We start from the raw sequence: 20,426 nt of genomic DNA, 5'->3' as shown, positions 1-20,426 counted from the left end.
CGCACGGGCACTTTTTATCGCGGTCAGAGCCGACCCGGATCTGACTTCTTGATCGCGATAACAAGTTGGTCGCTGCTACACGGTAGAGCCTACTCCAGATCGAGTTTGGCGCATACGTTGGTCAAATCGCGATCTGAGAGCCAGATCTCAATTTGCCGATCGCGATCGTCTTGATCCCGATCGGGCTTGATCGTAATTAAATGTGACCGTCTAGCAGCACTTGATCCCGATCGAGTCTAATCCGGATAGGCCATTTTCTCGAGGGATAGATCTGCGTTTGCTTGCTGCTTCGAGCGGGTGGAACCCTTCGGTTACCCGGAGACCAGTCTTTCGTTCTCCTTTGAGTGTAAAATGCAAACTTCAAAAATAATTCTGCCGTAACTCGCCATGGTTGCAAATGTGCTGCGCGCAATTTAAACGGGGGTCGACGGCGCATTTGTATATCTGAAGTATGCAAGGAATAAACGGCGCGAGAACCGGAGAACAAAGGAAGCGAAAGTAGCAAAACCGAAAGGTGGGCGATTTAGAACGGATTCAATATAGGGCAGCGCACAACAGACGATACACAAGAAACAAAACAAGCCAAGCGCTTATTTTGTTTTCTTTCTGGTGTATTATCTGTTGTGCGCTGCCCAAAAATGGGGAAACAAAAGGTTCCTTCTGTTTCTTTGTGCCCTCCACTTCCGCCTTTCTATTCTTCTTTTACTCTGTTCTGTTGCAACCTGAAAGCGTACCAGTTTATCTTTCCATCTCACTCCCCAGGTTTTATATAAAAGGTGCTATTAAATATAATCTTAATCGTTGAAATGTCTGTTCTTGCTCATAAGGAAGACTGGATGCAGCTTTCGTAGAATACACTTATCAAATATGGAAATAGCTAAATCGCAATGAGAATCCACGCAGTGGCTCTGGCACTTACCGATGCTTCTTCTAACGCATAGTTATTGTTTTCGAAGTGTTTGATGGATATCTCAGTTGGCTGCCGAGGGACGCACATGGCAAATCGTGTTTAGTATTTCACTACGTATCTATTCTGTCAGGAAGTTTAAGGACCGGTAGAGTGTAGAGTTACTGAAAGGTGTAGCTATAAGTGGTGTTCTTAAATTTCATACCTTAAGAAGTGTTCCGTTTTCTGACATCAAACGCCCTACAAGTTTATTCCACTCAGCAGAAGGCACTCAGCGCTAACTCAGTCGACCAGCTGACACCTGTTTTGTAAGGAATCACCTATGAGGCACCAAGCCGCCACTGTGGTATAGCGGTTACGGTGATCGGCTACTGACTCAAAGGTCGCTGGTTCGATCCCGGCCGTGGCGGTCGCATTTTCGATGGAGGAGAATACGCTAGAGGCCCGTGTATTTAGATTAAGGTGTACGTTAAAGAACCCCAGGTGGTCGAAATTTTCGAAGCCCTCCACTACGGCATGCCTTACAATCGTCGTGGCTTCAACACTCAAAACCCCAGCAATTAATTAAATTAAAGTATGAGGTATAAATTTCATTCAAAAAGACCTTTAAGTAACTTTTTCTATTGATGCAATGTCGTAAACGACATGGGCACCCTAACTCCTTCATGAAGTTACACCGCTTTAGCGTGAACTACTCAGAATTTTCCGCCTGGTCTTGTCGTCCTAATTTCCGTTTCCTTAAAGCTTAATCTTAAAAGCCTCCGAGGCGTCTACGACTTAAGAAAACGCGGTTAAACAAAAAGCATCATTCGCTGGCGGGTTCAGAGCGCTCACAGCGTGAACTGTCAGCTTTCCGGCGTCGCGCCTGCAATCACCGAGCCCGAGTGCCTACGCGAAGTGCCGTCAGGCGGCAGTACAGTCGGGCACACGCGGATGGGAAAGGCGCTTTGCAGTCAGGAAGGTGCAAGAGAGTGGGAGAGGTCCCTCCCCTGTCCCCTCCCGATCCCGAAGTGGCGTGGTGCGGCCTGCGTCGCGGCATCACTCTCACCGGCAGCGCCGCAGCCAACGAAGCAGCAACTCGGACGGTGGAGGCGGGCGAGCTCAAAGTCCGTGCTGAGAGCGCACTTTGGGAATGGCACGCGAGCGCTCGACAGTTGAGTAACGAGCCACCGACTACGCTGTGTTGGTTCCGCGTGTGCGGAGAGCTGGAGCGTTTCTGTGTGTGCGTGAAAGAGTGATAGCGTGACAGCGAGCGGCAAACTTGTTCTGAGGCACGTCGCTATTATTTTTCTTCAAGACGCCACCGCAGTAGCTCTGCGTCTGCGTCAAGGACTCGGAAAAAAGAAGACTGCAGCTTTGGACGAAAGAAAGAAATACAGGTGAGGCTCACGATTGTTCTGGAATTTCGCTCTAGCATCAAGAAACGCTCATACCTTACGTTGTCTCTAAATATCTAAGCATTTTGGGGCTAGTGTCCCAAGAAATCTGTCCGTCTATCTATAACGTAACACCTTTACCGTACGAATAGTTGAGCCTCCATAGAAATGCATTGGAAACAGCATACAGCGTTTAACGAATCCAACCTACGACTTACTGGGTGTGTAGGCGCTCGAACCCTTGACGTTTCGAACATGCATGTCGTCGAACCTTTTACCTCTGAAGTATACAGGAACTCGAAGCCCGAACCTCCCACCTTGGTCGGGTGTCGAGCCATCGACTTTCGTATTATATAGGGACTCGAACACGGAACCTTCAGGCATTAAATGCATCAACTACTGCGGGGATGAGCTAGTGGCACAATTCTAAGATATATTTAAACAACTCCAGTGGGGGTTCTGCAGCAATATATTTTTCTATCGTGGTTGCTATTGTAAGTGTGTAATATTGAAGCGCGAATGTGGCATCATTGTATTCTATTAGTTGCAGCTAAATGAAAAATAACCCACCACCGTCTCCATAGGTATTACTATAATATATAGTCATGATGACGTAATTTTCCGTCACAATGCGGCAGTAAACATATGACAAACAACCCGATCTCCTTCGAAATTGTCCCGAATGACTGTCGCTCAAAATCAAGAACAATTATCGAAAGACTTCATTGCCCCCTTGCGCTCGGGCTAAGACGGATCGATAGCAAATAAGCTTAGCGTCATCAAGTACATTCACAGGGCACAAGGTGCCTGAGAATATATAGTTGTAGGCATGGTGAGCTTTTGTGTGATATTACGGACTCATAGAGTAGGTAGCCGAGTCAATATATCGTTCGACGTTCGCGTTTATTGAATCATCCACCAGTGGAAAATGAAAGCGAATTCTGTACGTATTCAAAGCCATCCCCCTGCAATCCAATCATTCCGACTCCATCATATTTCCGAGCAAAATTTAATACCGCATTTTTTTTCCTCGGAAATATTATACCTGTTTTCTTCTTCTCAATGTCATTTACGACGAAGGACGTTCATTCGTAAAGTTGTTTGTTTTATTATCCCCGCAGAAAACTTAACGACATTGAGTGAAAACGATATTTTCAATAGCACGAGTTCCCGCAACCAATTCGCTTTTGAGTTGGGACCGAATTCATAGTCTTGAAGCCAGTGTCGTACTGAAGATATCACTATGACTCGTGTTTTCCTTATCTGTGTAAAGAAAGGTAGTTTAATTACAACAAAAACTAATGGTTTACGGTGTCCCTACACTCCGATTTAGTCGGCCGTGTTGTTTTTTGGTTTGGGTGTTAGCTTTAGTTGGTTTATGTTGTGTGGCATTGACGAATTATATAACACGGCATATACATTTAGAGCAACACTTTCTTTTTACTGGTTACAATTAATGGGAGTACAGTGTCGAGGTTTTTATTTCCTTCAATATCCCCCCATAAACATGGCATAGGAGGCTATAGTTATAGCCCTCATTTCCTGATTAAGTTTGTTTTCGTCGTGTGAGGGCGCGCAAGGGAGCGACATTAAGTTCACTCAATATCGTTCGATGAAAATGACATTAATCTTGTCTTGTGACAGCGTTATTGAATGGACACGTCCCTTACACACAGGGAAATTGATCGCCCCCTGGAGCTTCGTCTCTGAGCCAAGAGAAGCTGTGAATGCCGTTCGCGATATTTCTTGTGAGCTGTGACCACGTTAGATCCCCGTGATTAGTGCTACTTGAGAGATATGTTTGGATTTTCTTTCGTGGTAAACTCTTGAGGTCCTTGTCGCTTCAGAAACATTTTGTGTGAGTAGATGTGTTGTTCCTTTCTCATCCGAATTTATATATAATAATGATTGTTGAGGTTTAAAGTCCCAAAACCACCATATGATTTGAGGGACGCTTTGTGGAGGGCTCCGGAAATTTCGACCACCTGGGGTTCTTTAACGTGCACCTTAATTTAAGATTTAAGTACACGGGCCTCAAGCATTTTCGCCTCCACCGAAAATGCGTCTTCCGCGGCCGGCATTCTATCCCGCGGCCTTCGGGTCTCACCCGAATTTATCAACGTGCGCGATTAGCTTTCTGCGTTATTGGCACCGCGTGCGTATTCCTCTGAAGCGATTTATGTCAAAAGATACACGGTGCTTTTGCATGTGGCACTGCGTGCGCGGAGTTTACACGACGTATGATAGATGTACCTGCATATTAGCCGGTTGCGCGTTTGCGGAGTGTTGTTTCTTTGAGTGTCGGCAACTGCAAAATCTTCATTTCTGTTCCTTTCGATTTGTAATATTTTCTTGTCTAATGTATTTATTTGATATAAACTTGTGTTTCTATCGACAGCTACACTTTTGAGGTTGTAGGACCTCTAGTGGCAATGTTGTACGTATTTGCTTCTGTTAACAAACAGTAACGAAATACTTCACTGAGCAATGTTGCACAACCGCAGTACTCCTTGGGTAATGCAGAGTTGAGGCTTACGAGTTTTGCGGCACTGAATGTGCCCGGACTACATATTTATAAAGGTTGCTTAAATTTGCGTTTCACTCCGTTGGAGTCCGTACAGGTTACAGGATGAATAGACAAAATGAACTTTATTTGTGACATTTGGGCCACAGTAGTACGAAAAATTAGGAAGGCTTTCCAAGTTTGCCCACGTTCGTAATCACCCGCGCACAGCGGAAACTGTAATATGTATATCTTGATCCTGCTAGCCAGCCAAAATTTTAAAGCACTGATTATAAACGTTGAGCAAACGACAAGAGAAAGGTATGTCATATCGTTATAGATTATGTAGTCTAATTATGCTCCATCTGTAGTCTTTTGTTTCCTTGTGCTTCCTCATATTTTTTTTGTATCTGCAATGCTGTCACTCTGAGGCCTCCTTAAACAGTGCCCTACGAGCCTGTAAGGTCTTTCAAATAAACAACGCTGCTCATGCAGTTCTTGCGCAACGTATGCATAATAAGGAAGCAAAATACGCATTTCCAACTATTATACTCGATTGTGGCAGCCATAATATCTTAAGGGAACATGCAGAAATGTTTCTGAAGCTCTTCTTTGAGATCTTGATAACATGTAAAGAAATAACTGAGCTGTCAGAAAGTATTTGCACGACAACTTTACGTCGTCTCTTGGAGCTTGTTCCGTGCTGCGGTGTCAAAGTCTGTAATATTCTGCACGCGGTGTTTGAATGACCTAGAGCGGCTTCAACGACCGTTGGTCAGTCGGTAGGATATTGCACGCATCATGCCAAGGTTTTGAATTCTGTCATTACAAACTGGGAGATTTTTCCGTGTATGTTAACTAATCTTCTAATGCATAAATTGCGAAAAAGTCATTTGAAAAATTATTTCCTCGACTTTTATGATAAGATAGACGAAGAACATATGCAAAATTTTTAAGATTTATTGTGACTGTATTAATGAAGATACAGGTTTGTGCCAAATATGGCGCAGCGTGCACATGGGCGAGCGAAATTGCTGCCATGAACTCAAAAACACAATCTCACTGATTAAGGTCTTTCTAGCGTGATGTCTGGACAGAAGCAAAACATTTGCTTTCTGCGTTCAGGCGTAATTGAACATTTCACTTAGTGCATCTGACCGCCGACATCTATGTACGAGATGGCCGCTTGCACGTCTGTCTGTCCGCATGTGTCCACCTTGCTTTACTTTCCTGATCGAATTGCCAACCACTGAATTGCGGTTGGGAGTGTCAAATGCTGAGGAAATCGAAAAAGCGAAATATCGACTTCAACTGCCCGAAGCTCACATAATTTTTTAATGTACCCACGCCAATATTGTGAGGAAAAATTGCCAGGTACTGTTGCTGGCACCTCAGACTTTGTGAAGGGGCTAAACTACCCACCACCACAGCCTAAATCCTGCACAACAGAACGGTGCTGCATGATTTCAGAGTCTGTGCTTTATTTATATTTGTATTGTGCAGCACATATAGATGGCAGCATATTGCGCGTTTCGTCGCTGATGTGCACACTGTGCCAAATATGGCACATGCCGATTGATTTCCGACTGTATACCGTAGTGGCAAAAGCAATTGAGAAAAGTAATAACGAGCATGAATTTTAAGGTCACAAGATATGCCAAAATAACATTTTCATGCGTCTGCAGTGAACAAAACGTTGCGAGAAAAAAATCGCGATTGCTGTTGGTCGCATTCCGAACTTGCACGTGCACTGTGAAATCTATTTCACGTCTGTTTTTCTTACTGCTCCATGGATGGCCGCACTTTTTTATGTTAAGTGCGCATAACTATGGAAATACTCTGGCAGTGTCAAATTCTCAACTGGATCTCTTGCGCCCACAATAAAAAAAAATGTTAATCGGTATGTGCCAAATATGGGACGCTATGCAATAGAGGGCAATTTTGACTTGATTTTGTAACTGCATACAACTTGCGAACGTGCGAACGACCTGAAGAATAATCTCCTGCACGCAATGGTTGGAGTATCTAAAGCGGCTTTTAGATTTAATATTCACTGCCCAAAATGCGGGTGCGCCCCTTTACTTCAAGATACCAAGGTCATGTGCGGGTATCAAGATAAACACGCACGAAAAATCTTCGAGACTTTTACGATGGTGCGCACGAGCTCGGGATACGTTTATTATCAATAGTAAACTTGGAGCCGCAAACACGCACGAACACAAACGAACACGTAGGCAGGACGGGCGCTAATTTGCCACTGTTTATTTCTTGTAGAATAGAGGCGTGTAAATCCACTTTTTGTAAACGCATGTGCAACGTGCGCGTGCTTTCATCTGACTCACCGTCTTAACAAGTACTTCGCAGATAACGCACTTCCGATTCATATGTGCTTATTGATGTATCTCTTAAGCAATGATGTATCTCTACCCTGCCTTCTTATGAAAACCGCCTCCAATATTTCACGATATGCTTTGTTTATGCTCTGTGCCAAGATACCTACCTCTGCGAAGCGTGGCACACATCCACGGGATGTCACACGCCCGGTTAAATTCGCACTATCCCTATTCGTCACACGTCAGTGGCCGGAATATTTCCTGCTCATACGCACGTCAGCCCCGCCTTGGCTTATCATCTCTGACAAGGAGTACAGATTTCTCGAGAACTAATCATGATGTACTCTCTTGCTTTTATCTTCAGACACATGCTCATTTGAAACCCCCTCCTTTTAACCCCCTCCCTGCTGCCCTATTTTCTTCAAGCTATTTATTTTTGCACGCGCAATAAAGTCATTGCCTGGCAGTCGGTGCCCGTCCTGTCTTCCTTTCTTCTCCGTGTTTCTGCGAGCGCTATTTTTTTTAGATGGATCCATACCATCGACCTCGCCTTCAGACCCTTTTGCGTCCTTTTGTATCCCGGACCCTTGATATTAGACAGCGTTGGTGATTAGGCGAACATTGCGCAAGCTTCACCGATGGCACTGTTTCCGAGTGGACAAATTGAAAGCAACCGCCGCTTAGTTTGGACAAACTTCCATTCACAGAGCGTCTCCTGCCTCTGAAAGGATTCATTACGCAGCGGTACTTGAATAGAACTCATTACGAGGGGCGAGTTATTGCATTTAGGTACCGCATTCACTCGAACTTAGTACGTCGCATTCGGCTGGCACACCTTCCGAATTCGCCAGAACATTGTATTGGTGGCTGCGGAGACAGAGACGCACACGTCACACTGCGTGCTGAGATAAAGAGAATATTAGCAAAAAGATTCACGCGAATTTCCCTTAATTAATGGCTTGCACTGACGCCACTGAAGCCACCATGTGGGAGTACCAACATGGCGAGACGCGAACTTTGTGATGTCACGTTGTGTGTTAGCCGTCCATCTCATCCAGGTTCTTTCGTTTTCATTAACAGAAGTCAAACGTTGCAGAGGCGTCATTATCACATTAGAGCAGGTTAATCGCCACGTGATTATGCTGCCTTGACTGCGTCAAGGTGTACCTTGGTGTAGTACCAGTAGGTTAAGAACGTGCGCCCATGACGTCACGGGCAAGCTGTCAATAGGAGAAGCAAGGTTATGATTTCGTTTTAAGTTGCTAGCGAACGCGACGGTAGTAGATCTGACCCTCACCGATGTAATTTTTTTCGCTGTGTTTTTTTCATATTGTTTTTATGAATTACTGCAATTCTATTAAATATTACAAATAACACAATCTGCGGTTTCCTTGGGCTTATAATCTGTTGGCTTCACGTGGATCCGTCTAGCAAAGAAAAAAAAATGAAACGAGCCCCACGATGCGCTTTTCTAGCCGTGAATAGGCTGTAACAATGTGAAAGCTTCGATGTCCGGTGGTTCATATTCAGCCTGGAAACACCCCAAAATACGGTCCACGTGTGTATTCCTAATTGTGCTGCTTCTGCATCTCCGCGTTTTGTACTGCTTCCAGTTTAAAGATAGTGAACGTGTGCAGCGAATGAAAGAAAGAAAGCGGTACGCTGCTTTGTAGCAGATTGGGCCCTTTTGCGTGCTGTGCTTCTTTATACTACCGTGGGCCCTTTCTCGTGTTCTGCTTCTATTGTTTGGAAATAGAAATTTTTGGTGCCTCACATTATGCATTCAGCTTGCCGTTAGCGCTCATGGTGTCCCGTCCTTTACTGTGTCCGCGTTCCTTCGAGCTACAGCGGTTTCGTTACGCGTAATATTCTATTCTAGTACCGATAGCAAGCAGTCAAATAAGCTTGCCCGTATACCTAGATCGCGAAATGTCTTTGGGAAAACAAACACCCTGATGAAAGCGCTGCGGCGATTCCGGAAGACCGATGCGGCACCGAGAATATCTCATAAATCTGAACATTCCTTCCTGCATAATGCACGCATAGGGAGCTGCGACACCATGCGGGCATACTCTTCGAGCTGTGCTGCAGTGAATCGATCAAGAACGGCCAGCGTGTGATCCGTTACGCAACCAAAACTGAATAAAGTCTCGTGGAATGCTCTCGGGAGCAACCGCGCATCATCTCACCGCCGAGATAGACTCAGTCTTGAGCTTTTCGTTTGCCTTTTACATGTTTTCTAGGTCCAGTTTACAGGCCTTCTTGTACTCTTTCTGGTCTCAGGATGCAAGACAGTAACATGTCCTGGTGTTCTTTTTTTTATTTCTGCGGCTCTGTTTTCCTGTTTCCGGCCTCTCTAGAAGGACTCTACGTCATACGCTTGCTTGCATTTTGAACGTGATGAATTGCTTTCCCGGTGGATCGTATATGTGGGCGATCCATCCGCTTTCGGACGACCAGTAATTCTTCGGCTCTCTTCTGTTCTGTTCTAACTGGCTTGCTGTTGAGAGGTTGAGGTTTATATCCCCTCGGATACTCCATTTCTGTAAGTTCTGCAGCGCAATAAAGTAGGGGGCGGGGTTTACCCAAAAACAAAAATCACGACGTAAACAAAAAAGGCAGATAGCAAACTGAAACAAACAAACAAACAAACAAACAAACAAACAAACAAACAAACAAAATACCATGGCAATGGACAGTTCGCCTGCCGGAGCACACTTCTTAATAGCACGTTCAAACGCACACATGTCTGGTGAAGTTCTACCCGCAGTAAGCGGACTAAAACATCGGTTCGTAAGTAGCTGTTCGTCTCTCTGTCTCTCCCAATGGGAGAAGTGCGGCGCATTTTTTTATCGCGGTCTTTTTACAGCGAATATAGCTTGACCAAAAAATGAAGGGACCAGACTGTAGGAAGTACGCACGCAAATGGTATTGAAATGTTTGTTGTTCTGCTGATGCGTTTTCGAATTCAGTAATGTTTTAAATGGGAAGCATTTATTAGCGAACCAAAGGCACTTTGACCGTTTTTATCTATCTATCTATCTATCTATCTATCTATCTATCTATCTATCTATCTATCTATCTATCTATCTATCTATCTATCTATCTATCTATCTATCTATCTATCTATCTATCTATCTATCTATCTATCTATCTATCTATCTATCTATCTATCTATCTATCTATCTATCTATCTATCTATCTATCTATCTAACCGCCTACGTCTGGGTGCCCTCGTGGTTGTCTGCTTGAGTTCACACATACCGAAATTCGCATGGGATGATATTAGTGTATGACAAACACGATTAGCAGGCATTACATATAGCGTAACTTTCCCGTTGCGTACGTGATGAAACCCTTTCCACTAGTGACGTCTGGCTCATGTCTGCATATCGCTGCCCGTGGTATGCGGGCATGCGCCACAGGTGATTCACAGTCGATATCAACCCATACTTTGGAAGTCTTAACGTGATTGGGTAAAGGAACCCATGTCGCAGAAAATGCGGTGCCGGCGTCTTTGTCCAATGGTGAAAAATCTCAACGAAGGGAAAGAATAAAAAGCACGCCTAGAGCCTGAATCAAACGCAGACATTCTGCGTGGCAGTCGGGTATTCTACCATAAACCCACGCCAGTGCGTCAAACTCTTTCGGAAAAAGACTCTGTACAAGCGTCATGTCGGCACGACGCCAGTATTGGCTGCGGTGTTCACTATCGGCTCTCATAGCAGCATATTACATATGCAAATAATACATATGTGCACCTACGCCGCGACTGCTACGTATGATACGCGCATCATCGCACCGTATAGCCTGCATTTTGCTGCGATAAAACTGACGTCTCTACTCTAACGAGCATGCCGACGTTACGTCGCACCATGAGCTACCCTTTATGCTCCAGTGTAGTCGACGTGCTTAGCAGGCCCATGATATGGGCCCAAGTACTCAATTTTCACAATGACGTCGATCGACCTCGTAATGCTTGTCATCAAAGGGAGAAATCCGGCATAGGCTGCTACTCGGCGACTGCGTCGCGCGAAATTGATTCCCACAAGGCGTGGGATCTGCCAGATTTTTTTCCCGAAGGTTTCGTTTTCGGGTTCGAAGGAGTTTGAACAGGGTGCGTTTTAGAAGCGGGAAGCAAAGATTCGCTTCTGAGCGCGCAATCTGCTAACACTCCAGTTTTATTAGACGTTTCTAAAAAATGAAAGCCAAATCAACATTGCTGCACCGTGCTGTCTCAATAGTTTCTATGAAGCAGCCGAACACTGCCGCTGGGAATGTTCATATTTCAGAGAAGAGAAAGCGATATAAAGTTTCACCAGGAAAAACAATCAAGTCTTCGAAAGAAGCACTGCATGTTGGGGTAGCTAAACATTGTCGGTGCTGTTTCTTCTTCAACGCCTTTAGCTGATTACACAACTGTGGAGGTGCAGTGACAAGTTCTGCTTTATTCGATCGCCCTGTTTCTAAGGGACAACCGAAAAATCTGGAGGTGACCCTAAACATTGACTTAGATGTCTGGTAATGGCGCTCGAGCGTTGGCGTTCGTGTGCGCCGGTGTATTCCTTGGGTTAAGCTTCTGTTTCACGCCCTGCTGAAGCAGATCTCTGAGGCCACGTCGAAAGAAGCACGCGGTTCATATCTGCTCCGGCAGGTGCCGCAACGATACGACCTGTTCGCAAGAAAACCGTCTGGTTCTTCAATGAACTTCTCTAATGAATTTTCAATAATTATCGTGGCAGTTTATTGATCCTTATCTTAAGCATGCTCTGATATAATATGTATCCAATATAACTCCTTGTTTGAACGAGAACCGTAGATTTCGTACCAATTTTATTTTTTGAAACAACTTTTTTTCAATATTTGGAAAACCGGTAGTAAGTGCTCGACCGGAAGTGCATGGAAGAGAAACAAGTGTCGCTCATCACTCGTGGCACAAAATTTTTTTGAAGTTCGGCGCGAACTTTAAAAGCCGCAAACAGTCAAGCGAAAGAGCTAGCGCCAAGTATCCAGCGCACGTATGACGGTATGATACGTGGTGGAGTACGGCACCCTGGAGGCTATGACTAACGATCACTTTTTGCTCCGGGGACTTCGAAGCTAATATCCCGGGGGCCATCAATTCCAGCACTCAGCTATCGCCGCGTGGCGGCAACTTGTGCAGTAGCGATGCGCTGGTCAGCATGGATGTCACGTCAAACAAACGTGCCGATCTCGTTGGTGACGTGCGCAGAAAACGTGATAAAGTGAGCTTGCGCAAAAACGGAGTTTCACGAAAGCGCGACTGTCAGGTCGCCGAATGTTGATGCTGCGTTCTCTGACGAGGTGTAAAGCGGCTGCCTTGTGGTAATGTCGGTGAAATACCTTTCAAGCGTTCACAAAATATTGGTAAAACTGGTTGTCTGGCAAGTTGGTTCATGGCTGCAAAAAAGTTCGGCAACATGTTGCATTCTGAGTAACAATTGCAGGCGAATGCCTGCTGAACCGTTGGTAATGTATTAAGTTTTAAAATCGGGGACTAGCCTTCTTTTAAGACATGACAAGCCACAGTATGAGAGCAACGCGTTAAATTACCTTAAGATTCTCAGTCGACTTCATTGTCCCCCCCCCCCCCCCGCCTGAAGCTTATTCACCTTACGCGGTGCTGTACTGCCTCCGAGATCGGCCCACCTTTGTACAACCGACGATGTGGTGTGATTACGTCATCATGTGACGCCACGATAACTTGAAAATGACGTCATCAATTTTACAATCTCTAGGTCAGTATGCCGTCACATGGAGATGTTGGTCACGTGGCTTTTTCTACCACGTCTTTCTCCTTCCACGTTTCGCTTAAAGGGTTGCTCAACAAGATGGTTAAGGCTTTCGCCTTAAAACCCTCAAACACGTGCAAAAGTAAAGTATTTTGCCACAAGCCGCATTTTTTACTTTGAAGGACCTTTTGCGGAAAGAAGTTGCGCCGATGACACACGGCATCGCACTAAGTCCTTTTGTGTGGTTCCTGGCCTGCGCGATCAGCTACGGTTCCTTATATGAACACGTCGTTGCCTCTGCAGTGCATTGTTGTGGGTTCACGCATATTTACAAAAGCCCGATTCTGACCACACCCAGGAGGCCTTCGTTGAGAGGCTGAATTGTTGAGTTGTGTACGCTGCACGTGAGAGAACACGATTTACGTTCGAAAAGTAGATGCGGATACTGCTTTCCCAAAAATCACAGCATATCCACGGAGTGAATGATGATTAGTGGGCCAAGCTGCGGAGGTTCATCGGTAAACCGTGAATCTTCCGTGAATTCTGCCCAGTACATCATCACCGACGTGAGATCGGGCGCGTTTATACTAAAGGTTCGATGAGTTATGACGACTTGCAGCTCACTTTAATTTTACATGTACGCTGTGAATTTTCATTGTTTAGAAAACCATTGCTTTAGAAAACATCTGGCGTCTTTCGTTAAGCAGCTGGCGTCTTTTCGTTTTGCTTTAGAAACATCTGGCGTTCTTTCGTTTTGCTTTTATAAAACATCTGGCGTCTTTCTTTGGTTTATTTCATCAATCAACGGACGTTTGAACAAAATTTTTATTGTTTAATCACGCACAGGAGAAATCTCACCAGGCACTACCTTGGAGGTAAACAATGGCTGATAATGGGAATGAGAGACAGAAGAAGTCGGCTTTTAGCTAACAGTTACACTTCTACTTCTACTAACGTTTCCTACTGGAACGTGCCAATGGCTGCTAATGGGGAATGAGAGACAGAAGAATTCGGCTTTTAGTTAACGCGCACGCTGCGAATTTTTTATTGTTCAACAACGCACAGGAAAAATCTCCCACCGGCACCACCTTGGAGGTCAAAGCGTAAGACTGGTTACGCACTACGACTACTACGACTACGACTACGAGGGAGGAACGGGTGCCGCCTTAAGGAGCTTCCCCCTAAAAAGAACATTGCCGGGAGGGAGTTACTTCTTCGTCGTGTGTCACTGCGCACGAACGTCTTTCAAAAAGATATGCCCTGGCCTAAATGATTTCGGAGTGCCCGTGTGCCAGGGGTATTAGGAGGTTCAGTCCGACATATTTACTAATGAACAATAAAAGTTATGGGCGTTTGGCAACCTATGGAGGAAGGAAGGAACAGAAAGGGAGAAGGCAGGGAGGCTAACCAGAAAAAATTTTCAATTGGCTACTCTACACTGGGGGATTAGAGAAGCACAAACGATGGGAGGTGGACCATCCTAATCACCACACACGTCCTTTGTAAACGTGTATACCTTGCGTTCCTAATTTGTTATCCCAACTCGGAGCGAACCGTTCCAAGTGAGGCGCACTTTAGAGGCGCGGGCTGTCGTACACTCTAAAAAAAAAGGGAGCGAGAATGGAGCAACGGGCTCCGTTCCTCCTTCGGAGCCGCGACTTTCTCCTTTGCGGACGATTTACTCGTCGCGCCCTCTTGCGGCAAGCGCCAAGGGAGAAACTTTTCTCCTTTTCTCCTCAACCACGTGACTTGCGCGCGCGCGCATGCGCACGCCGAGTTCAATCGTGATTCCGTGCTGCGGAGAGCGGCTGCCCTTTCGCGGTCACTCGGCAGCCTCAGACCGTACTATCCAGTGCTACCGATCTCGGCCAGTCGCGTGCAATTACTTGTACCTAGGATTGATGCGAGCAACACACGAGTGACGTTCATTGTTTTTGTTCTATGTGTTGAGTAACGTGTGTGGAGTTCTTTTTTTTTTTATAGGCTCGGCGTGTGCGCGATGCGCCGCATACTTCCGTGTGTCTCGTGTTGTTTGTATACGCTTGCGCACGATCTGCTTGTCATAAATACAGTAAGTCCCGCTTCACAAAACAGTCTTGTTTTAATGAACACCTTCGACGGTACACCAATAATTCAACTTTTTTCGGCGTTAACATACTTGGCTAGAGCACGCGTTTTTAGTTTTACACAGCACTTATAGCACTTATCAATGCAACAAGCAATATAAAGAAGCATGAAGGTTAATTTTTACAACATTTTAGCAAACGTGATACCACTGGACAGTGCATGCGTGAAAGTACGATAACATATAATTGCTGGAGTTTGACGTGTCGAAACCACCGTATGATTATGAGGCACGACGTAGTGTGGGACTACGGATTAACTTCGATCAACTGGGGTTCTGTTAACGTGCACCCGAACATAAGCACATGGGTGTTCTTTGCCTTTCGCCCCCATTGAAATGTGGCCGCCGTGGCTGCATTTTAACGTTAACCTGCATCATAATTGCACATATCTGAAAAATAAGTCAATGACTTCTGTCAATTAAGCCAAAATTCTCAATCACATGCGTTTTGGAATACGCATGCCATCACTGCGAATTAGGACCGACTTATGCACGCGTGCAGTATGTATCTCTCGTTCTCAGGATTTTGCTTTGGCGTGCGAAACTCAACACAAAATGCGCTTCTAATGACAGCTGTGCACAGTGGGTAATCACTAACACTCTCACTCACCTTTGTGAAAAGAGTATTCCAAATCTAACGCAAGACAAACCACCGCCACAACGACAACTACACAGTTGTCGCACAATGACCACAATTTCACACGCCAGGCGAATACCGTGACGTAACAGTAGCAGAGCAGCATGTAGGTACAGCGTACTGAAATATTACAGAACACGTAGTGTGGGTAGCGTTCTTTTCCATAATTCGCGCGGTGTAGAGCCAGTTTCTCTACTCAAGTAATCGAGCTGCCGCGACGCCAAGAGCCACTGACATCGCTCTCGAAAGACCACCGTCCGGTGCGAGGCCATCTTGTCTTGTTTCTTCGCACGACCCGCGTTGTAACGTACGTATACACAAATGAGACGGCCGTACCGCATCAGAAGCATTGTCACTGAAGGGCTAGCAGTTGAAAGAATCCATGGCCCATCGTCATACTTGTGGTCAACGCATGAACAGAATGTGAACAGATGTTAACGCCAAACCACTCAACGAAGTCGACGCGACGAAGGCGACGGAATCTGAACTATGTTGCCGATGTTGCGCCCTCACACAGTAACTATTGAAAATAAAGAAATAAGAAGAGAAATTTCATCTGTGGCCGCTGTCGGAAGATGGCGCTACTTCAAAATGTCGCCGGAATGGTATGAACGGTTCACAATATGGTCGTTTTCGCACTAACTAATCAACTCTCTGTAATTATATTGTTCATTATCATGCGGCTTTAGATTAACTGGTGCGTTTGGCTAAGCCATAGCTAACATTTATTAATGTCGGCTTATATTGTGACACAGCCATGAAATCGTAAAGAGTTGAAAAAAATGACGCATCTTTGTGCCACTATGGTCCACTGTAATTCAGTGACTATATAAGGGCCAGCGCTTCTTAGAGGGGTATGTGTAAACGTCTATACGTATGCGTCTGTAGTGAATTGTTTGTGTTGTAGGTTTTATACATGCGAATGAATTGTGTATGTATTGAATTGAATGTGCGTACTATGTGTCTGCCTAGTGAACATGTGCGTATCAACTTTCCGGTGTCCTTGAGTAATCTATGAATGGGCCCACCTCCCCGAAATGCCGTGTGCAGTATCGACGTATGCCGCCTCAATCAGAAACAACTTTTTTTTTAGTATTGTTTAATCCCTCTAGATGGCGCCAGCTACCACCTACTTCGCGGCCGAGGCGCTCTCATAGCTCCACCTACTTATATGAAGTTGAACATCTATCTATCGAAAACTATGCTCTGCTGCGCCGGGATTGTTTTGATGCGACAGAATGTACATTTGGAGGCACAAACGCGTGGATAACGTCGCTACACCGTGTGACGCTTCGACAAATAAAGACAGCAAGCGTAACGTACAGTCTCCGGGTGAGAGCCCCTTTGCAGTATCCGTCTCTTTTAAAGTGAACGCCGTCTCGCTGGCCGAGCGAAACGTACGAGTTCCGTCGTTCCGTTTCGCGAGGTTTTCATCACTACAGGTTTGTCTGCTTGATTTTATTGTCATAGCGTTCGATATTAAGCTCAGCGGGACCGTTTTTTGTGACTGCCAGTGCCGCACACTCTTTATCAGTCGAGAATCGATGCGCTCGCTAGGCCTAAATCTATTGCTCGCTTCACTGGCTTGGCGTCAGCCATCTTGATTTTGACGGTTTCTCCATTGAAAAGTGAGGAACGGTTTCTCCATTTGAAGACGAACATTCGGGACATCGCCGTTTCTCCCTTAAAGGAGAGAGGGTCACTCCATTTTTGTTAAGAGTGTATGCTGTCATCGCTTGGCGTAACGCAGGCAAAACCACGAATAGCATAGCCATCTGCAGCATATTGAGTGCTCGCTCGTGCCAAGGAGAAGTCTTCTTCCTCTTGTTCTTCGAGCGCCTTGATGATGATATTAGGCGCGGAGCACTTTAGAGGACCGGACTGTCGTATGCTGTCATATGCTGTCGTCGCTTGGCGTACCGCAGGCAAAACCGCGTATAAAAATAGAGAAAGAGAGGAAGCAAGCGAGAAATAGAAAGAGAAAGAAAGAAAGGGAATAAATACCAAGAAAAATAGAGACAAATAGAAATAAAGGGAGGAAAAAACACTGAAAAAAAAACCAGAAAAGACAGAAAGAAGGAAAGAGAGGAGGAAAGAAAGAGAAAACCGAAGAGAAACAAAGAAGGCTGCCCAGCTCCGCACTTCCTTCAGACTTGGCCCCACTAGTGAGAAGCTGCTTTAATCTTTTTTTTTTTTTAAATCATGAATTCACCCGGCTCTTGGAACGTTTTTGCATTGAGTTGGTTCATATTGAATACATCAAATAAGGCGCCGATCCACGCGCGTGGAAACCAATAACCGTGCTCGAAGAAACGGCAATTCTACCTAAGCGCCTTAGGATTGCCGTCTTTTCACGTAAACATATAGTACCGCACAAGGATGCGTTCTTGCTTTTTTACAGCGAAAGCTGTTATGAGATCATTTCAACGGCCGTTTTTGGTGGCGTAGTTGTCCGCCGCCGCCGCCGCCGCCGCCGCCGCCGCCGGTTGTCCGTAACCACTATCGCTCGAAATAAGAAAAAAAAAGAAATAAAAAAATTTCCGAAATAAGGAACGGGGTTCGAACCTGGGCCTCTGCGTGGGACTGGGTTCAGTGTGTACCTCACCTGGGTCCTCTGCGTGGGAGCCCAGTGTTGTACCTCAGAGCCATGCCGGTGCTTGGAACTGCAAAATGACGCAGGCCTCTTCCAGAAGGAACCACCATATGTAATTTAGTGTGGTAGAAGAGTGAATAACAACCGCGCACCACACAGAAGGAACCACTTAGCTGAAATAACCAGGCGTCACAACGTGAATTCGAATTGCGCAACGAGTGGGCTGTCACACATGCGATTGCGCTTCCAACCCTACAAGGGGCTCTGTTGGATGCAATAATTCTTCTTCACCACAACACCAACAAAGTGCGCAATGCCTTCATGTTTTAGCGGGTACCACGGCTCATTTGAATCAGCCACAACACCAACAAAGTGCGCATGAGTGGCTGCTGCCCATGTTTTAGCGGGTACCACGCTCTCCGTTGAATGACGTAGTTACAGATTATTATTTATAGCGTAGTGGTTTCCTCGCAAGTGCACTTGCATTGTTGCCAAGGAAGCCCATGAGCCCATCATCCATTTCCTCAGGGTCTCAACAAAGTTCTTCCCCCCTCTCTCTGTCTCTCTTTCTCACGTCAATGTATGTTATATTGCATGGTGGGAGAGTTAAATAGCGACCGGGCGTCACACAATGCGAATTACGTAACTGGTGAGCCGTTTAAAGCTTCCAGCCCATTACAAAGAGCTGAGCCACAATTCTTCATCGTCAATCAGTCGTCACGTAAGCATTTCAATTTGACAGAACTTATGATGATTTATAAGCGTAGTGGGTTCCTCGCATGTGCACTTGCATTGGTTGCCAAGGAAGCCCATAAGCCCTCATCCATTTCCTCAGGGTCTAAATAAGTTCTTCCCCCTTCTCTCTGTCTCTCTTTCTCACGTCAATGTATGTTATATTGCATGGTGGGAGAGTTAAATAGCACCGGGCCGTCCACACAATGCGAAGCCACATTCTTCATCGCCATCAGTCGTCCACGTAAACAAAGTGCACATAATGCCTTACATATGTGTAGCTGGAACCTCGCTTCTGCGCACAATGACGAATAATCGCGTTGTAGGTGCTTCCCATCTTCACAAATATTGTGATTTATGGCGTAGTGGGGACCTTGCTAGTGTACTTGTATTAGTAGCCCCAAGAGAGTCTAGAACGGGCTCTAGAAATGCCGCTCTTCCAGCTTTCGCTGTGACTGTGCTGCGCTTTCCGCGCAGGCCTGGCATTTTTTTTAAATGTGTACTGCAGATTGGTATTCATTAGGCGAGAGTAGTAAAACTTGAGAAAAACACTCGAACGGCAAGTATGCTGCCCGCGACATTATTTGTTTCTCGTCTGAACTATGCTGCTAGTTGCGTACCCTGTTCTCCACACAACCACGCAGTAAAATAGAGAACAAACAGTACTGTAATTCCCTCCGTTTAATAAAATTAGCGGGAACCCACAATATGATTGCTCTAATCGCGAAAATTCTTTGTGTCACCTTAGCCGAGGTTTCTAGTTCGGTGCCTCTGAGTGGTCGTTCTCCGCGATAGACGGCTTAAAGTTGACGCGCCGATGCGCCAGCCAATTTCACAGCAACGTAAGCTGATCCCCGGAGACAATACGATATATTTATAACAATGCACGCTATCGCATGACAACGACAGCCACTGATGATGCGTTCTGTCTACAGTTTGATTCCTTATTTGACAGGCGCACGATCGCACTCGCTTTACAGCTTTCCATTGCAGGGACGCTTCTCTGCACCATTTTCAGGCCTTTTACACATGACGTCGCTTACGCAATTCAACGAAATATCGCGTCTCTGACGATGGCGAGCGCTTTGTTCTCTAACCATGATTTGACGGCACTGCAAATACGTCTAGGCACCGTCGGCGTGCCGGTATTAAAGACACGGCAATCGGCTTTCCTATGTTGCATCATCCGAATGGCGCCTTCAAGATCCATGCGGAAAAGGTGTCGTGTGCGTACAGTGACAGGTACAGCGGTATCGCGGATGGGCTTGCTGTCACGTTACAAAGCGAGATTGCGTCACAGTTGCGGTGAAACGTTTATTTCGCAAGCAAAGCCGGTTGCCATGACTACGTGGCGACTGCAATGCGTGGTTTCAGAAAAGTGCGGAAAAACGCATTGCCAAAATTCTCTACATTTTCACAAATTTCAGGCAAACGACCCGGCCAATCTTGGTCGTCATTTCGGCCGTA

At 45.6% G+C, this 20,426-nt stretch overlaps 1 protein-coding gene across 1 annotated transcript in view; it reads left to right on the top strand.

Annotated features, from left to right (window-relative positions):
* Positions 1 to 1,953: 1,953 nt before the first annotated feature.
* The window catches only part of LOC119406373 (glycine receptor subunit alpha-3-like), a 72,425-nt gene continuing 53,952 nt past the window's right edge, over positions 1,954 to 20,426 (top strand). The window contains exon 1 of the mRNA XM_037673114.1: positions 1,954 to 2,286. The gene's annotated coding sequence lies outside the window, so the exon portion shown is untranslated. The remainder of the gene's footprint in view (positions 2,287 to 20,426) is intronic.

This window comes from Rhipicephalus sanguineus, chromosome 10 (assembly GCF_013339695.2).
Source record: "Rhipicephalus sanguineus isolate Rsan-2018 chromosome 10, BIME_Rsan_1.4, whole genome shotgun sequence".
NCBI classification, from domain to species: Eukaryota; Metazoa; Arthropoda; class Arachnida; order Ixodida; family Ixodidae; genus Rhipicephalus; species Rhipicephalus sanguineus.
Note: the sequence above shows the minus strand (reverse complement) of the source record. Positions and strands in the feature narration are given on the sequence as shown.